The 18,958-nt window shown below is 42.5% G+C and overlaps 1 protein-coding gene across 4 annotated transcripts in view; it reads left to right on the plus strand.

The window, feature by feature from the left end:
- SLC45A1 (solute carrier family 45 member 1) overlaps window positions 1-18,958 on the plus strand; it is an 82,095-nt gene that overhangs the window by 15,139 nt on the left and 47,998 nt on the right. Inside the window, exons 2-4 of one of the 4 annotated variants that reach the window (XM_069782921.1) lie at window positions 15,770-15,888; window positions 16,354-16,436; window positions 16,544-16,722. The exons of 2 other annotated variants lie outside the window; for them this stretch is intronic. The gene's annotated coding sequence lies outside the window, so the exon portion shown is untranslated. The remainder of the gene's footprint in view (window positions 1-15,769; window positions 15,889-16,353; window positions 16,437-16,543; window positions 16,723-18,958) is intronic. One more of the 4 variants, XM_069782922.1, reaches the window with a different exon arrangement.

Raw genomic sequence — 18,958 nt, forward strand, 5'->3', positions numbered from 1 at the left:
TTTAAAGACTATGAGTTTCACAACTGCCAGACCCAGCTGCTGATAATATAGCCTAGGAATTTGTTTGAACACTTAGTTTAACTTTTTTTTTTAGTCAGCTGCGGCATGGCTGAAGAAATGTTTACAAACATTTCAAGTTACCATGAAGTTGCAGGATTCTCTGTCTGAAAGTGCGTCTGTGCAAAGAACCTGGATTCTGTGTCTGTGGAAGCCTACAGGCTCTTATTTGGACCAAACAGTAAGAGAGTAAAAGGACATTGCTCACTTGGCTGTTTCTTGAGGTTGAGTCAGGAGGGGTGGAACAGAGCAAGCAGCTGGCCAAAGGTGAGGGTGCTGCTGAGCCCCTCCCTGAGATGGGCTGGAGGCATTTGGAGGAGCAGCAGCCTCTGGCCCTGAGGACACTGGAGAGGCTGAACAGTTGCAAGATGCAGCCTAGCATCTGACTCAGAGTTTGGAAGTGACTGTACTGATCGCAGTTGCTGCAGAGCACTGCATTAGGCATGCTCAATTGGAAAGAGAAATAAAAAGCTGTATATTAAATTGTCTTTGTTGCCAAGATGTCAAAATATCTGAAATGTATCCTGGCAATGTGGGAGGGAAAAGGTTAAGCAAAGGTACTGCATGTAGTGTCACAGTTACAGCCTCACCTGGGCCTCTGGCCAACAAAGCCAGTATTTCAGGTTGGATAGGATTCAGAAGAGGCTAGCCTTCCTAAGTATGTTAGATCTGGCTGCTGTCTCTGAAGAAACTAGACTGGAAAACAGAAATGAGAGAAAAGCTGAGCCTAACCTAAGTGTCACCTTCAGTGCTGCTTTTCTGTGGAAACAGAGAATATGCAATTGTGCTTCATCTGTGTATAACCGAGCAAGAAAGATCATGCCACACGCATTCTTCAAGGCTGCTGCAGACTTGGCTTAGAGGCATCCCAGGGCACTGTCAGCCTTCTGAGGACCCTCACTGGCTCCGGGGAGCTGCCAGTTGTATCAGAGGGGACCGTCCACAAGCGCTCTGTGTTGGCAGCAACACTGAGCAGTCTGCCCGCAGTCCTTCACAAAAGATGACTCCAGCCCCTGAAAGACTACCTGTGACTAGCAATTCTTACTTCTGTTTAGCTAGGCTCTTGCAGTACTGTGTATTTACAGCACCATTGTAACTAGTCAGCAAAGTTCCTCCAGAAATTCCCTTCAGAACAGGTAAGCCCTCATGGATAAGAGGGCAGCTTGCTGAGCCATATTCAACCCCACTTATACCTTACCTGCAGTTGAGAGAGGCTGTTAACTAAAACCCACATTAGAGAATTTCTTAAGTACTGGCATATCTACCTGTGATCGATCCTGTCTTACCAGCAGTCCCCTTCTGTGGTCACCTGCTGATTGTCCTTGCTGAAGGATTAATTTTCCCCAGTTGTAAAACTACTAGCTCGGACATTTGCCAAGGTTATGAAGTGGGAGCTGGACCTTTAAGAGGCTCTGGCGTAAGTCTGTTGGTGGTGATTTTTCCACATCAGAGAGAGGCATTGGAGCCAGAAGGATCACTTAGAGTGCAGTGGCTGTTGTTGGCCTTTTTGGGTCAAAGTGATGGGGCATTGAATGAAGGAAACTCGATAACCGGGTTACCTGTAGGGCTTTTTTTTTACATCCTGCTTTAAGGAAGTTGGTATTGACAACTCCCTTAGGCAAGACAAGGTGACCCGCTTAGTGGATGAGGGAAAGGCTCTGGATGTTTTCTACCTAGACTTTAGTAAAGCCTTTGACACCGTTTCCCACAGCATTCTCCTGGAGACACTGGCTGCTCATGGCTTGGATGGGTGTACTGTTTGCTGGGTAAAAAACTGGCTGGATGGCCGAGCCCGAAGCATGGTGGTGAATGGAGTCAAATCCAGTTGGCGGCCAGTCACAAGTGGTGTTCCCCAGGGGTCAGTATTGGGGCCAGTTCTCTTTAATATCTTTATCAATGATCTGGACAAGGGGATCGAGTGCACCCTCAGTAAGTTTGCAGCTGACACCAAGTTGGGCGGGAGTGTTGATGTGCTCGAGGGCAGGAAGGCTCTACAGAGGGATCTGGACAGGCTGGATCGATGGGCCGAGGCCAACTGTATGAGGTTCAACAAGGCTCAGTGCTGGGTCCTGCACTTGGGTCACAACAACCCCATGCAACGCTACAGGCTTGGGGAAGAGTGGCTGGAAAGCTGCCCTGCGGAAAAGGACCTGGGGGTGTTGGTCGACAGCTGGCTGAATAGGAGCTGGCAGTGTGCCTGGGTGGCCAACAAGGCCAAGAGCATCCTGGCTTGTATCAGAAATCGTGTGGCCAGCAGGACTACAGAAGTGATTGTCCCCCTGTGCTCGGCACTGGTGAGGCCGCACCTCGAGTCCTGTGTTCAGTTTTGGGCCCCTCGCTACGGGAAAGACATTGAGTTGCTGGAACGTGTCTGGAGAAGGGCATCCAAGTTGGTGAGGGGCCTGGAGCATAAGTCTTATGAGGAGCGGCTGAGGCAACTGGGGTTGTTCAGCCTGGAGAAGAGGAGGCTGAAGGGAGACCTTATCACTCTCTACAACTACCTGAAAGGAGGTTGTAGTGAGGTGCGGGTCGGTCTCATCCCAAGTAAGAAGCGATAGGACAAGAGGAAATAGCCTCAAGCTGCACCAGGGGAGGTTTAGATGATTGGATATTAGGAAAAATTTCTTCACCAAAAGGGTTGTCAGGCATTGGAACAGGCTGCCCAGGGAAGTGGTTGAGTCACTATCCCTGGAGGTATTTAAAAGACGTGCAGATGTGGCGCTTAGGGACATGGTTTAGTGGTGGACTTGGCAGTGCTAGGTTAATGGTGGGACTTGATGATCTTAAAGGTCTTTTCCAACCTAAATGATTCTATGATTCAAAGACACAGAATTAGATGGATCCTTGTTTTTTGGTCCAGAATATCTACTCCTTTATTGCTACTAGCAATGGAGAGACTACCTCTTTCTGTGCTTATACAATGATTGCCATTATTCATTGTGGTGCTGTTAGGAAGTTAGAGCAGTTATTTGCACTGGGCTCAGCACACAACCTCTGCAGTTGTCACAGCAGGCAGCTCAAGTTTGCTTTGCATCTTCCTCTTGCTGTGGCGAATGTGTTAACTTCAGAAATGTTGTCCTCACCTCATGGCCTCTTTTGAGGTTAGTCTTTCATAGATCCAGTAAGGCAATTTCCATCGCTCCAGCCTCTGCTTGCCTAACCTAGATGTTTCTTAAGCAATATGTGTGGCGCTTGCCATGTGTAAACATGTGTGTTAATCGGAGGAAAAGGAAAAAACCCTTTGTGGCTGATTCCTCTGCTTGGAATGCTGAGCAGGAAAGCTGGAATGCTTACTGAGCCACCAGTGGTTCTGGGGACAAACCATTTCTGCATCTTCCTGACCAAGGAGACTAAGAGAATGGAGAAGTTCTGTAAGGAATAGTCAGTGTGAGGTTAACGTGTCAGCTGTTTTTTTGAAAGTTGGCAAAGGCAAGGTATACTTTTAATATCTGCCTCCTCCAACCCTTTCTAAAATGCGCTTATGCCCATCAAAGACCAGCAGCGCAAAGGTCCTGAGCTGATTTTTATGAAGCTGAAACACTGTCAGGCTAATTATCTGCATCCTTAAGGATAAGAAAATGGAAGTCCACAAAGATGCTGGTGAGGAAGAGAAATAGATTTACACAAATACAAAGCAAACATTGGAGAAGATCAGTCTACAGTGATGGGAGAGCCTGGAATTCTCAGAGGCTCCTGTCTGTCTGAGGTGGGAAGTGATGCATATAAGCCCAGTGTGTACTGATCAGAGGGGAATTAATTGCTCAGCTGTTTGCCCTTCTCCCTTGTTAGTCTGCTCCCACAACCTGGTTGCAAACACTGGCTATCAGGGCTGTGCAGAAGCTGCAGCTTCACTCATGTGACTGAGAGGATGCTGGGAACCGCGTATCAGCCAGATGTCACTGCCTGTCTGCAAAGAGCACATGCAGTTTAGTGAGAGTGTTTATTCAGCGGTGTAAGAAATGGCTTGCCAGGGTCTGAGATTTGTATCCATTAATATTTGTTCTTTTTTTCATTTAAGCTTATTTACCATTCTGATTTAACTGTTTAAACTGTAGAGGCTAGAGAAGCATTAACCTGGGTCTGCTGTCCAAACACACACAAATTCCCAGCTGCGTAGATAACAGCAGATTCTTTTTCTTAATTGAACATGCTAATTTCTTTTCTTTCCAGCTCAGATTTAAGAGATCTGGGCCTGTGTTGCTGAGAAGGTAGCTCTCTGGGCTTACTGGAACTGGTGGGTAAAACAGCACAGCTTGCTGTGCATCCCGGCCTTACCAGCTTTCAAGTATTTAGCCTTAAAATAAGTAAATACATGTTTATGTTAGAATTCAGCAAATACTGAGGTGTTTTCTGCCAGGCATCTTTTATGAAAGCTGTTTGCAATTTTGAGTTAAATTTTTAGTAATTAGAAGTTAAAATATCTTTATGTTTTTTATGGAGAAGAAAAGTGGAGCGTCCTTGGGACCAGAGAAGGCTTTTCTGGTTTTGTCGGACTAACCATGACCTGGAACAGCAAAAGGATGATTGTCCATTTCAAAGTGCAAGGGGGAGGTCACAGGTCCTCCGCAACATACCTTGAATTCTGACATTGAGTTTAGAGCTGGGGCTGAATGGGAAGAATAATTGGAAAGAAAGAAGCTAGGGATAGAATTAACAGTTCTTTTCTAACATTTGTGTTTTTGAAGCAGTGGTGGAAGCAGCTTCAACTTATGCTTTCATAGTAAAAGTTCTCTAAATATCCTTTAGGAAATGGCATTTCAGTTTTTTACTAGATTGCTGCATGGAATAATGCATTTCACATTTCTGCTTTCACTGTCCGATGCATCTTCAGTGAATGATTACAAAGGAATGTATATGAATCCAATTATTGTAAGTAAAGTATAATTAGTATCGTTAGTGTATGTTGGTGCAGGAGAGCAGCTGTAGTTCCTAGACACAGAGATGGACATTCCCTCTGCAGTGCATCCAGGTACATTACAGTATCACAAAGTGTAATGGGAAATTCTTACAGAATGCCAGCAGCTACCATGGATTTGGGAGGAAACAAGGGAGTTAATTTTGCAAAGAATCAGCTGTTTGAATTTCAGATCACATAGCCAAGGGTTCTGCTTGCCTTGATGATACACTTCATGTTCTTCTCTGTTCTGTTTTTTTTCATAAGAGCTTCTTGCACAGACTTAGCTTGCATAAACTTGCCTGCTGAGAGTGTTGCGGGGTTGCTGCAATTTCAGTCTTTTTGTTGTCCTGGTGATCCATGCAGAGTAATACAGGATCAGAAAACCAGGAAGGATGGTAGAGTAAACCTTTGCCTTTGTGTTTTGTGTAGAGAGAGGAAGTTTGATTAAATTAGTTGTCATTTTAATAGCTATAAATTCTTATGTGTGTTCATTGAGATCTATTATCTGTAGTGACTGAGACAAATACCAACTTGAAGAGTGCTGCATTGGCAGCAAGTAAACATCTATTCTAGCTGGCATTCTTTGTCTGTTTTGGAGATGTTCACTCTCTCATGCTCAACTCCTGAACAAGTTTACTTAAAAAAAAAACAAAACCAAAAAACCCCAAAAAACAAAGCCCAAACCAAACAAGCTGACCCCACCTTTTCAGACCTTACCAGTGATACAGTCATCTAAACATTGACTGAATCCATTGTAGTCTGCAGTTAAATACAAAGGGCGATCCTGCCTTATTTTTCTTAAAACTATTAATGTCGTGTAACTCTAGCATACATCCTGCATTTCTAGAGGCCCTGCCTTCCTGGACACTGGCAGATGTCTCTAGACTGTGTTTAGTGCTTATTTTAAGTGAATTAGAAGCTTTCAAAGGGTTCAGTTGGCAATTCCTGCAGGGAAAAACCTGTAGGAGACAATTTGGTGGATGCTTGGTCTTGACAAATATCCAGACATTTTGAGTAGGCCAGGTGTTAATCTACAGTGCCTACTGCTTGAAGGAGAAGCTTTCAGAAACATTTCCCAAGACGGTTGGTTTTGAAGTTTGCCTTTTGACAGAAGGACTGACAAAGCCAGTGAAGACTGCATAATTGGAAAAGTGTTGTTTGTAATTCAGTAGATTTAATGAGGGATTGGAAATGAATTCTGTTGATGCAAAATGCCTCCAAGAAGCATAAGACTAGACTGCTTAACTTAGATACTCAAATTGTCTTCAGGTGAAGGTTAGGTGGATAAAGATCCAATGTGGAAATGCATCTATTTTAATGAACTGATGTGTGTAAACACAGAGGAGCACAGATCACTGAGCACTAGTTGATTGGGGCACACTTGCATAAGTCATTGACCTTATGTAGTAGGGATGTAGCCAGCATCACAGATGTGCTCATACTGTGTGCCCAGTTTGGGAAACATTGGCTTGTAGTGGAAGAACATGAGGAGGAGGGTTACACAAAGCTGCAAGAGATGCCAAGTCTCTTTTGTTCATGACTCACCAAGGCAGTGGCAGCTTGTACTTGCTGCTCCCTGACTAATGCAGGGGTTATTCCTGAGTGTTCAAAGAATATTGGAGGTTACTAGTTCAGAATTTTTACACGTTACATCATTTTGTTGCAATGACTGACTCATTGGGTCAGTTTATTTAGCAAGTAAGCAGTGGTAAGCGAGGGAACTGTAACAGGGTATACCTGCATTGGCTCAGCCAACAGTACAGTTTGCTCCCTGTTCTAATTACTCCTTGATAAGATTTATCTCCTTTCCCGGAGGCAGGGAGAGCACAGCAGTACCTGCAGGCAGTCTATGAGTCTTAAACAGAAAACCTGTTGGTGGGTCTGGGGGTGGGATTATTTTGTGGATTAAAAAAAAAAATAATCCATTATTTCCTGAAATCTCATTTTATGTGGCTTTGTGTACAGGAAGCAGTATCTGTTATCTGGAAAGCAGCGTGCTGTAGGCTGCATGGAAACAGAAAAGGCCAACCTGGAATAATCAGTCTTTAGGTGTAACATGCACACTCTGAGGCACATTTGTCCCTAAATATCTGTTTTTCTGAGTACAAAATAGGCAGAGCATCGTCCAACAAAGACAAACAGTTAAAGGCAGCTCTAATGTCTTATTTTCCCTGAGCTACCTAAGTCTTTCATAAGTCTGTCAGTCACTAGCATCAGGAACAGAATGTTGCCTGTAGTAGTAAGGTACACTTGCGTCATCAGGAAAACGATTACCTGGATATGTATTTGCTAAGATATAAGATTCTCGTATGGGAAGGCATGCCTGAGAAAGTAGGAGAATGATTGCTACGTTGTATTCCTCCAAATATTTTAACTCATAAGAATATTCACTTTCTTGTATATTCTAGTTAGCTACCATACAATTTCTCAGTATGATGAAACTGAAAGTTTACAGATTTTCAGTAAGACTTTGAAAGAAATAGTATGTAACGTGGAGTGCTTTTTTTACCTTGGGCAGAACTCTTTATGTAGAATATAGGCCCCATGTTGTGTGAGCTTGTCCTGTATCCCCACATAGGTGACAGCAGATTCTAGACATAGTTAAAACCTTGTTAAAAGGATTTTTATTTATTTATTTGTTTGTTTATTTTAAACCTTGCCTGTGATGATACTACCAGCACTTGAGTTTGCTGATGCAAGGTGGCAGATCTCAAAGGGTTCAAGGCTCAGGGCAGATAGATGTCTTCCATACTCCATGATGTGTTAAATCATGAGGAATACTCCCTATTCTGAAGCAAAACCAAATTGCCTTACTTTTAGTTTCACCAGGGCATAACTGAGTTGGATCTCAGCACATAAAAATATTCCAAATGGAAGACATTTTTACTGCATTCTTATGTAAATTACTGTGCATGTTTCTCTGGGTTACAATGAAGATGTCATCTCTCAGAGAAGCAGCTACAGTTTGGAGCTTTCTCTAGTGGGGCAATATAATGGAATGCAATATAATATCACATAACATTCTTTCTAAAAGGGTTTATGCTAATCAGCTGAAATACATTTAACTGGTGTGGTCTTTTCAGTCAGCAGTGGTGGGCTTCACTGTTTGTACAACCCACCGAAGTTACTCTATGATTTTTCAGACATAGCAGACATTCGTTAGGAATGTATCTATGTTCAAGACTTGCCCGCAGAACTGCGCTGCCATCTTTGTGATGATCCTGTCCACTGCCCCTGCAAATAGAGTACCATGGATCCACCACCTGGAAGAATAATGCAGGTGGAGTTAGGCCTTTGTGGAAAGAGAGGGTAGAGAAAAGATTGACAGTCTAGGGTATGTCTGTGGGTCGCCTGTCCTAGTGAAAAATCAGGCAAGATAAGCTTCCTTCAGAAGGAATGTGGCATTAGAACTATTTTAGTGTGGATTAGAGGAACTGATTTGGTTTGAATTGATGCTACCAAGATGCTGCTAAGGAGCTGAAAGACCACGGGCATTTTGGAGGGCTTATCTCCTCTTCTTGCCCCAGGACCCATCATGCCTTTTGTTGTGTGCACCTTAGCTGAAGAAGTCAAATTCACTGAACTCCTTGATTTGCAGTCCCTCAGGTTAGAAGGTGATTTAGAAAGCTACACTCCCTGCCTGATTTTAGCTCTTGTCAGGCACAGGATCTTTCTCCTGATGTGGAGAGAAATGCTGTTACAACTGGAGCCCAAGGCACTGCTGATTCATATATGTTATCTGTCTCTTGCACTCTGAAATCACTTGGCACAAGCAAGATTCTCCTGCAGCAGTCTGCCCCACCCTATCTAGGCCTTCTAGAAAATATCCTCTTGTAAAAAAAAGTCTTTGCCTCTGATTTCTATAGTGACACAGAAGAGTCGATAGCTTGGTCCTGAAGGATCTGAACATAGGTAGTGTTTCCTTATACTACAGGAAAGCCTTCCCAGCAGCAAGACTTGTGGCGAAATGACTAGCGTTTTTTGAGGAAGGAATATTGAAGGCTCTGTGGACAGTATTGTACACTAGAAAGCTAGCAGAAACATGCACACAAATCCCGCCTGTGTGGTAGCAACCATCATGAAATGAGAGACTATTAAGACTCCGTGTTTACCTAAAGAGAAAACCTGTGTGCTGTCTTTTGCAACGAGCTGCGAGAGCATGCTGAAGTCTTCATTTGTTTGGGAGAGGTTTTAGTGGAAGCTTTCTCTGAGTCTGGGGGTGTGGGGTGGTTGGTGGTGGTTTGTTTTTTGTTGTTTTGTGGATTTTTTTTTTTCCTCCTCTCTTCCTTTGTGAGTTGTGCGAATACACATGTAATAACCTTTATGGTCAAGAACACTAAATCTTTGCGCTCTAGTTTTTTTTCTTGTTCAAGATTGCCAGGAACTGTGGGGAAGTAAAGTGTGCTGATTACTTAGGATGTAGAGATTTCAGTGACAGTAGGCAAGCACAAATCGTTATGGGAAAGGGAACAGTGCAGAGAAGCATCCCTGTTTGATGCTCAGCAGAGATCAGATGCTGTGTCCAGATTAAGGAGCAGACACTTCAAGATCCTGCTTCTCCAGTCATCCAGGTCAGGTACCTAAAATAGTGTGCTCTGTCTACCTGCTGGCACGCGTATTCCTTTTCTGTCTCTGGAAATGAAGCAGGGATGGAAAATGAACTGCTAGCACATGCCCAACTCTTTCTTCAGTGTAGGGTCAAATCGTGGCTGGAGCAAACACACATTGAGACTTAGCCTAACTGTTAGAGATTTTGCTCCACGAGTTTAAAGTAAGGCCCTTTAGGCTACCTTGGAAACAGCACGAGAAGGAAAAAAGAGATTAATACTTGTGAAAAAGTTTTTGTGAATGTTATGTCTTTTGTAGCTGTTCTTGCTTTTATTGTCTTGATGTTTGAGCAGGAAGAGAGAATTCACTGCTAACGGTCATTATGATCGGGGATATTGCATAGCTGTGGCAATCGGGGAACAATTTGTGGCCTTTTCAATTGTTTCTAGTGTGTTTTTTAACATGGGAATGTTTGAATCATCTGCTTTCTCCTTAAAGGGACCATAGAGCTTTTTCTTCCATCAGCTAAGTGATTACAAGGCTAGTGGAGAGGAGTATGGGTAATTTCCTTTCAGCAAAGGTTGGCCTAGTAGATCACATGACTATTAGGCACCCACTCTGCTTGAAGAGAGGGAGGAAAAATTAAGAGCTTGGCTTTGGTTTGGTTCATTCTCTGAGTTTGCTCCCAAACTTGGTTTATCGGAGACATGCTTTCAGCAGCTCTGAGTCTAGCCAGACACAGTGACAGAGAGGTGGGCATAGTTGCTTCCAGATTGCGATTTTTGATGAACAGATATTCTTGCCTAAAAGGAAGAAAAAGCATAACCTAAACATGAAGCATTTTCTTAGCAATTTTGCATTATGCCTTTGTCACTAGTGCAGGAAGTGCCTGAGGGGTAGATGAGGCTTCTCCTGGACTTTCCTGTTTGCGCTTCCTGTGGTCAGCTTAAAATACAGTGCTAAATGATGTTTAGAAAGTTTTTATAGAGGCAAGGTTACAAGAAATTACTTTGAACTTTACATAGATGGTTGAGAATCAGCCTTTATGTTTCCATGTTATTGCTACCTCAGTGAAACTGCTGGCTGCTTTTTGGGAACAGTGGATTTCATTGTAAAGAGTGAACTGGTAACCATTATGAGTGGGCAGAGCCTAAAAACTTTACTCTAAGACTGTAGTTAGATATGCAGGAGCTGTACTCTGTAAACTAGATTAAACAGGCAGTGCCCCCCACCCCTTCTGCCAGCATTGTGCCAGAGTTAGTGTGGCACAGCTGTGACCTGGCGGCTTGGAGAGCTGGCCGAGCTGTTGGACCCGTGAGCATGGAAGAAAAGCAGTGATATGGTAGAATTTGTGTCATCGTGTAGCACTTGTATATCCTTGCAGATATTTCCTTTGAATTTCTGCAGGTGGGCTGAGGCTGTTTATCACACTTCTGTACCGGTGCAGAGTTCGTGTGACGGGCAGCATAGAGTGAGGCACCGCATGCGTTCCTCAAGTAGAGCTGAGGGCAGCATGGGTGAACAGGTTCTTTTCTAGTCTTGACTGCAAGTGCTGCGGAGTCATCTGGGAGCGAAGGCCAAGCCAGTCTCGGTCTCTAGCACCGCACAGTGGTGTCAGGACTCAGTGTGTCGGAACTACCCAAGCGCTCTTTCCTGCTCATTCAGTGTGAGCCTAATGCTTTGGGCTGTTGGTTGCTGCAAAGCACAAATGCTAAGAGACAGCTTTGCTAGAATCTGTTTCGTGTCTGGGGAGCTGATGGACAAGATGGTTGGTATTTGCTCTGTCGCAATTTGGACTCCAACTCACATTGCTTTGTTTTCAGTTCAGTTTGCCCTCAGCTGCAAACATGCCAATGAGGCTATGAAGTTACATTTCAACGGCATTGCTAATATCTCATATATAGCTGTAATTGTAGCAGCTTTAAAACGGGCGTTCTCTGGCGATTCGTGCCAGAAAGTGTAACCAGACTTGGCTAACTAATATTGTTAAACACCAGGCTTTTATCAAGAGCATCACAGTTCACTGCCACGATGCTGTGGTTACTAAAGATGACTAAAAGCGTGCTATGTGTGTATTAGTGTTGTAGTATGAACCTAGATCCCACAAACATCAGACTTTGGAGTGCTACATTCTTCCTCTGTGGCCCATAACCATCTTTTTACAATCTGAAAAATTCATTCATGAGTAGTTTTGCTCTGATTTCATCATAACGGGGGCCAATGGCCCCTTGATGGTTTCTGACAGATGGATAAATCTTCCCCTTCCTGCCGATAAGAAATAATCCCCGTATGAAAACTACTAGAGAGTCTGTTTTGTAGTTGTGCCCATGTCCATCTGGCCTCTTCTGGGAATGCATGAATAATGAAATGAACTTCTCCGCACACGGCATAGCCATGACTGAGGAACAGCCTTTCGTTTCCAGATTCCACCTACGTACTATCATGAACCACTTACTGTAAAGAACAGGCATTAAGACTGAACAGGAGTAAAGCTCTAGGAAAGATGAAGTTTACCTTTAGCTTGCTTAGAGTGTGCATTGCAGAAAATTACTGTAGCGTGTGTCTATGAATTATATACCGTTTGAATGATGTTCAATCTATACTAGTACTTAGCATCCAGAAAGAAGTTTAACACTGATATGCCTTTATTAGTACTCGGCTAAGTTCCCGAGGAGGGAAAAAAAAAACCCAACCAAAAACCAAATGAAGCTCATAAGGTGCCTGGAAGACCTTTACAGATATAGGTAGTGTTTTAAAAATATTCTGCCATATTCATTCCTAGCTCTTACCAAATCATAGATAATGTTCATCTTTGTAATCAGTAATTTTGACTATTTATGCTTATAAACATAACAGTGTGGGGTTTTTATTTACTGTCATAACATCAGCAAACTTATTTGCATTCAATTGCGTGGTAATAGGCTGTTAGAAATATGTTCATAATGTATGTGTAAAAGTAAATATGGCCAGTGAATGAGTGTGTGTGTTTGTCCTCAGTACCCTGAGCCTCACCTCTCTCCTTACAGTGTCTCTTTAATCAGCTGACAACAGAGTTTGTGTCACAAAGCAATCAGTCTTAGAAATAGTTTTGGTCTTATAGGAATCCTGCTGAAGACTGTAAGGTCCACATAGTCTGGTATACGAGTCACTTCCTAGTTCTCTGACTCACCCTCATAGATGAACAATTTTATGACTTTTAAATAATTGCGTATGAATCATCTGGAGGGCTGTAAAGGAAGATGTGTGGCACTCTTGTGCCAACGCTTTTCTCTGACTGCGACAGGGTATTAGTGAATCGTAATCAAGGGAGAACAGCACTTGCATAAACATCTGCAGGAGCACAGAGAGTACTCACAGAGAGTAGAAGCGGCACAACACATGGAATTTCTTTGCTTTCTTTTTCTTGTTAGAATTTTTTGGTCTTGTTACCTTTTCATGTCAGTATTTCTTTCCTTGAATCATTGGCCTGTTATTCATGTCTTAACGATTACACTTCTGTCTGTGATTTTACTTTTATCTTGCATAGCTTTAAGCTTGTATACTTTCTCACACCTTAACAACAGTCTTCTCAGCACAACAGAGCCTAGGCTACACACCTATGCTGTACTGAATTAGGCTTTGAATCACAGCCTGAAATGCTATGCTGAGTGTTACAGAGGGCTAGAAGAGGTGTCCCCACTACACTCTTTGTTTTAATGAGGTCTGCATTGCAAGATGAGCATGAGATCTCTGTGCTTTACAGAGGTGGGATTTCTTCAGGCTTTTCACAAAATATATTTGAAGTTTATTCTGTGCTGCTGCTGCATGCTCTCAAATTTCCATTCTGAGAAGGTTCAAAGATGAGGGGCAGTGTCCTAATGGAGTACAGCTCATTTCTGTCACTGAGGCTGCTCTTCTCACTAACTGTTTGCCCGCTTGTTTGTATGAGAGCACGAGTCATTACCCTTTACTTGGTGTCATCAAGCTGTAATGATTCAGCTCTGAAAAGCTGTATTTACAGTCAGCCAGATGAAACACACAAGTACATGTAAGCATCTAAAGCAGAGGGTTTTTCCTTCTGATTTTTAGAGTGAAACATGGTGGTACATTCTAAAAACCACTGTGGATGTTCCTACTTAAATTCTGTGTTAGCTGAGAGACTGAGATACATGTAATTCTTGAGTAACATGGCAGATGTCCAATGTTCCAAGAAGTCTTGCTGACAGATTTTTACTGTGTCATGGTCTTTTCTGAGTAATTTTGAAGAAAAATGAAATATCTTTCCTGTTGTACGTGATCTTAGGTGACACTATGAGAAAAATGTAAATTCTAAATCCGTTTGCATTATTTCTGCAACAAGAGGTCAGTACTTTTTTACATAATATGACGTTACAAATGCAGTACAGTAATAGCCTTTTGCATCTCAGTTTCCTATTTTGTAAAATAGAGTGATTCAGTGGAATTAGAATGGAATACAGTCATCTTGTTAAAGCACTCTCTATCGTATTACCCATTTGCGAGTTAATTAGTGGTGATGTTTCAGTCTCCAAACATAGCTTCAAATGCTGTTTGAATAGGATAGTATGGGATATAAGATAGGTTGTATATGAAAATGTTTTCTTTGCTCATGTAATAGTATTGACTGGGGAATGAAAATCCTGCCAACTTGTCAAAATACACCCACAATCATATGGGAACTTGAAGATTGTTTGAAGACTTTTGACCATTTTGAAGTGAAGAGCCTGGTCTGACGGATCAGGTCTGATCTGTAAAAACCTGAGCTTTGCCTCATAACCTAGAGGAGTCAGGAGTCTACTGGCATAGGTTGCTGTGAATGACAAAGCTCATATCCAGTGAGGAGGAGAGTACTTGTGGCCAGAATAGCTGGCCCAGGAATGTTCCCGTCAGCTTTGTGAGGAAGATTTTTGAGTCATGTCCAGGGATTTTCAGTGCGTCACCGAGTTATGTGGCTGGCTGTATATAGACTGGACAGTCCTCAGGAAATCTGTGCTTTTCCAGTCAGATGCGTAATCCTGCTGCCGCCTTAGGTCAATGGTAGATTTGTCAGCCTCTTTAATGAGACTGGGGATTGGATACACGCTCACCATCTCAGAAGAGTGCACACGTTGTTCTCCAGTTTGAATGGGGCTCCCGTGCTTTGAACCAGCTACAGAACAAGTACTGCTTACTTTTTGTGTAAGCAGCTGAGAAGGTGGAAGGTTTGGTTAATACACGTCTGCTCAGTCAGCCGTGGTAAGGGTTTGGGGTTCCGGCCCGCCTCCAGATTTGGGATTACCCCGCGTATGCCAGAAAAGGTCTCAGTTTGTGTTTTCGAGGTTCTGGTCTTTGAGGAAGATGACATTTCCCAGACTCTGCAGGCACACCAGTCTCTTCAGGTCCTATAGTTGTTGATTAATCTGTGAACTGCATGCTGTGCTCAGGAAGAGACAGAGCAGGAAGGATTTGCCTGTCCAAATATAGACTTCTGCTTTGGAGCTGGTTGTCTCAGTTTTCTCAGTACTCAGTGGAGAGAAACAGGTGTTGCTGGGGTATGACTCATCCCATCCAAGGCTGTGTCCCAATAACCGTCTGGCCGCTCAGACCGTCAGAAACAATGCGGTCAAAGTTTCATCAGAGCAGGACTCGTTCTGTGCTAGGACTCAATATTCTGCGTTTTCTTCACGAGCTCAGAGCATGTTTGCAGTTAGCTGAGAATTACATTATGTTTGTTTGACCCATGCATATTCCTCTTGAAAATAATGGCTTGATTACTATTGTGATAGGTTTTCATTGGCTAAACTCGGTGTTTTTTTTCTCATGTTAATTGAACAGAGGAAGAAAATACTTACAGGTTAAGAAAGTTTTTGGCTATTTTTAACGGACTAGGTGGCCAAGTGGCTCTCCAGGTGAATTCATACTTCATTGACTGAGAGCAAAACTGCAGGTTGTCCATTCATAACAAGCCAAGAATAGCAGTCTATTTCCTATTAAATGGTTGTTCTTATTTTACCTTCATGCTGGCAAGTGCAGCTTCTGAAGGACTCTGAATTTGAGTAGGGTCTTCACCATTTCAAGTGGAGAAGTTTTGTGTCACAGGAAGCTCTGCACGTTTATGGCTCTATCCTTGCTACAGCTCTCCTTTTAAAGTGTGCCAAAAAGGCTGGTCTTCAAGGGTAATCCCAAGAGATTAATCTTTCTCCATTAACCAGTCTTGGTGAATAAATCCTGGCAATATTCCTCTTCCAGAATCTTGACAGAATACTCTCGGACTTCTAAAGTTTCTTCTAGGATATGAAACCAGACTGGAAGAATCGCTGGAGTGTTGATTTACTACCTGGTGTCTGTCTTCTGGAGGAAGAGGAAAAAAACTGGAAAGCAGTAGTCTCCCACTGGAATCTTGGTTTGAGGTGAATAGATGAATGGCACCATCTCTGTTCTGCACTGGGCCCTCTCTGACCTTTTGCTTCCTGTGGAGTTGTGAAACAACAAAGTAAACATTTAACTGAATGTGGCAGCCTGAGACAATTGGCCCTACTGTAGAAGGAACACCAGTCCCTTCTCTCTCTGCATAAATTCTCTTCCCTGGCAATGCTCATAAAGCTGCAGTGGAAGAAAGCCAGGCCTTTCATTGGGCAAGACCCAAGTTTAAGCGGAAATACAAGTAGTGTGTGGCTTGGTCCCTGGAAGTGTCCTGCACGCAGCAGGGCTGCTGAGGATTGCCCATGCTCAGAGCCCTTTCAAAAGTATTTTGTTTGTAGCATAGGAAATTGATCTGCAATACTGAAGTCTTCAAAGCTCTGCCATAGGGGTTGGTGGGAGCAGTTGGATATGGCATAATTTTTTTTTTTTTTTAACTGATACAACCATTCCAGAGTGGAACTGCTGAGATGTGTCATTCTTCAAACTCGTTTCCTTGATCTCATAGCACTGCCATGACTCTGCATTCCTAGTTGAGGTAGGCATCTCAGTGTGAATAAAACCATAAGTTCTAAAATGCTATAAATTTACCTGAATTTACAGTACATCCAACTCAGATGTAAGGAGTCTATTCCCTTGTTCCAGGCTCCCCAGTTCATACCAGCCTTCAACTGTGCTTTCTGTCACAATGTTGGAGCCTGCATAACCTCCTGCTGAAAAAGACCTGGCTAATACTGACACGCTACCGCTGACCTTGTGTATTTCCAGATATAGTCGATGAGAACACTTTGTCCTGTCTTTTTACAATACCATCTACTGTACATGTAAGTAAACATTACACGTAGAAAGAGACAGTCTGGGAATACATTGGTTTTTTTAATGGTAGTTCTGCCCATCTGATAAATCTGCTGCCCTGCTTCATGTGTTGTGGGCTTTTTTATTTTGGAGCAGATTGATAAGTAAATTGCTTTTAAACAGATTATGTGTCAGGAAGGATGGTATATGTTTAATGAGCATTTAACGCACTTACATTTATAAGGGGTTTTACATTCTCCCCTCAACTGTGCTAGAATGCAGATGCCAGTCTCTTCTGACTTCCTGTAATTAATTTGATAATCAGACTGAATCAAATCTGCATTTGGAATACTGTTGCTTTCAAAGAATATTGGTCTTGTGCAAAAAATGCAGTGTTTTCAGCTGCATGAAGATCTGCCTTGTATCTATCTCTTGGTCCCCAGAGAGCCTTTTCCTCTCTACAGCACCTGTATATTCTCAGTCTGTTCAGTCAGAAAGTTGTCTTGTGGAGTATTTTAGTTTGCTTTTATTATTGTTTTCATATCAAGTGGAAAAAAGATATTTGAAGTGGTGTTCATATAGGTGAGGGGCACTTCACTATTATCTGCAGGTTTTCTGCTTGCTTTAGTTCTCAATTCATTTTGTGTATACATCTAACTAGTATACTGGTAGTCTCTCTGCAGATGTTTCTGCCAGTGTATCTTTCCAATAACATTTCTTGGTGAAATGGGTCTGTATGGACAATCCTTACCTTAAAAAGTTAAGGGAGTTGGGGACCGATGATGTCTGCATATTGTGCCGTCTCTCTCATTGAGCTCTAGCTACAGACAGCCTTTGCTTTGAAATTCGTTACTTCTGTCATGTATGCAGAATTAGAATATTTCAGGGTGAATGTCAAAAAATCAACAAAATAGGTGGTATATACACAACTGACCACTGAGCCCTGCCATTTTGTGAATGGGAAAGTCTTAGTTGTTTCGGACTCCCTTCCTGAATCCACTTTCTTTTTCTCTGGGACTGTGCCCTAGATGGTTTTCACAAGCATGTATTTCCCAAGCTGTTTTCTAGGGGGACTTTTCAATGTCATGTTCTTTGATCTGCCAAGTCCCTAGTCTGGCAAGGCAAGCTTGTCACTTCTCTGTGAGAAAAATTACGGGCTTTAAAACTGACACTTCCCCAGTTTTTAAAACATACTGCTCCTCTGTTTATTCTTCCAGCACCACCCAATGTAAATGAGCTCCCGTTAGTCACAGAATAATTTTTTCTAACCCAGTATGCAATGATATATTCTCAGTCCAGTATTCATTAAATTGTTGTACCTTTGTGTTCATAACATGGTTGTACATCAGTTCTTTGTCAAATAGGCACCTATAACCTGCCTAGGAGATGTCTTACAGATCTTTTCAAATTCTTGTGACTTAGCCCTGCCTCACATCCCCTGTTTTGTGAGGCTTCGCTTGAATGAGGATGAACTTAACGAGCTGTAGTTCAGACAGCAGTCTTAAATTACTAAGCTGTCATTGAAATTAATTTTCTTCAAGGTTTTTTGCTTTCTCACACTTGCCACCATGATCGCTGCTATGCTGAGCTCTCCTAATTTTATTTTATTACTGCCTGCTAGTGAATCTTTTAGATGGACTTGTTGGATTGTAACTCAATGTTTTTTTCTGGTAGGTATATTAAAAGCGGACTGTGCAAAAATATTATAGTGTATACAAATCATAATACCTATTACTTCTGCTCTGTGGTTTAAAATGCACCACTATGTTGTTTAAAGAGAAAAAGAGTCTAAACAGCTGAGCTGTTTGAGCTCTCCTACTGGTAGCAGGGAATGTTACAGCCTAAGGCTGGCTTTGCTGGAAGCACAGACAGGCCAAAGCCACTCCTGCTTGCTTCCTTCTTTGTAGCAAGCTAATTAATTCCTGAAGTAGAATTTCGATCAGGGCTGGGCATGGAAAGCCTATCTTGCCTTTGCTTGTGTGGATGAAGGATTATGGGGGGAGTTGTTATTGCCAATGAATGCCAGATGCTGGTTGATGCTTCTTCCATTCTAGTCGCTTAAAACATTTTAAAGTTTATGCAAATGAACTGCTATGCCCTCTTGTTTTTACTACACTTGAAATAATGGAGATGCTGTCTAGCAGAAGCAATGAAACCAGACAGAACAGTATCTTGCTTTTTTATTTATTGTCATGTGACAAATTTAACTGTGCATATTTGCCTCACCTTCTGCCTCTGTTTTATTTTGTCACTGTAGTTGCACTG

Source organism: Haliaeetus albicilla, chromosome 4 (genome assembly GCF_947461875.1).
Source record: "Haliaeetus albicilla chromosome 4, bHalAlb1.1, whole genome shotgun sequence".
Classification (NCBI taxonomy): domain Eukaryota; kingdom Metazoa; phylum Chordata; class Aves; order Accipitriformes; family Accipitridae; genus Haliaeetus; species Haliaeetus albicilla.